At 38.7% G+C, this 1,022-nt stretch overlaps 1 protein-coding gene across 1 annotated transcript in view; it reads right to left on the reverse strand.

Moving 5' to 3' along the window:
• Positions 1 to 1,022, reverse strand: part of LOC106871211 (uncharacterized) — a 168,234-nt gene that overhangs the window by 142,233 nt on the left and 24,979 nt on the right. The window lies entirely within an intron of this gene.

The following is a 1,022-nucleotide window of genomic DNA, read 5'->3' on the forward strand; positions in this document are numbered from 1 at the left end:
ATCTTTAGATCAGGCAATACTTCACCGAGAGGAGATATAAGCTTCTGCTTACTCCTGTCTGAAGTATCGTCCGATACTTCAGACTTATCGTCCGATGAATTTACTTTGTTGACATATCGACAGAATTTTTATACCTTTCAATCAAGTCCGCCTTTCTTCCAGTAACATACTGTCCATATAATCTTAAATATTTCTTTAACTCAGGCACAGTAAGTACTTCGATAGCTGAATCATCAAGCTGCTTTATATCCATGATAAGACGTAAAACAATAACAATGGCGTGGGTTAGCCTCCGGAAGTTTAATTATCTACATGGAGCGCCGCCTAGCCAAGGGAGATAACCTACTTATAGGAAAGCCCTATACTGTTACATTCACATACATATATTTGTATACGCACGCTTTGTTTACATGACGGCCTGTCTTATATTGTGTTTTATTATGTCGCATTCACACTCACACAGACATTCTAGTAGACAACCAATAAAACCTTACTTTTATACATATTTACCGGTTGAGTCGCTCTCTTTTCCTTGCTAGCATTTACTCGCATTTCACATGTGAGTTCTCTTATATTATATTTTTGTGTCGACCGTGCGACGCGTTAAAAGGAGCCTGTTCCATCCGTCACCATTCTCCTTTGGTTCGCACGGTCGTTTTCTACATATATACATACACATATACATATACATTTTGTGCGTATATATATACATGTGTGTGTGTGTGTGTGTGTGTGTATCCTTTACATTAAAGCCTAAAATTTTAGGGGAGGGGACTAGTCGATTACATCGATCCCATCGTTTCACTGGCATTTAATTTATCGACCTCGAAAGGGTGAAAGGCAAAGTCGACCTCGGCGGAATTTGAACTCAGAACGTAGCAGCAGACGAAGTACTGCTAAGCATTTTGCCCTGTGAGCTAAAGATTCTGCCTAATACATATGGTGCTATTAAGTTAGACATAGCCTGGACCATCTTTGGTCGAAACAGCTATGTTACCTAAGTTATATATATATATATATAT

The sequence above is a fragment of the Octopus bimaculoides genome, chromosome 12, assembly GCF_001194135.2.
Source record: "Octopus bimaculoides isolate UCB-OBI-ISO-001 chromosome 12, ASM119413v2, whole genome shotgun sequence".
NCBI classification, from domain to species: domain Eukaryota; kingdom Metazoa; phylum Mollusca; class Cephalopoda; order Octopoda; family Octopodidae; genus Octopus; species Octopus bimaculoides.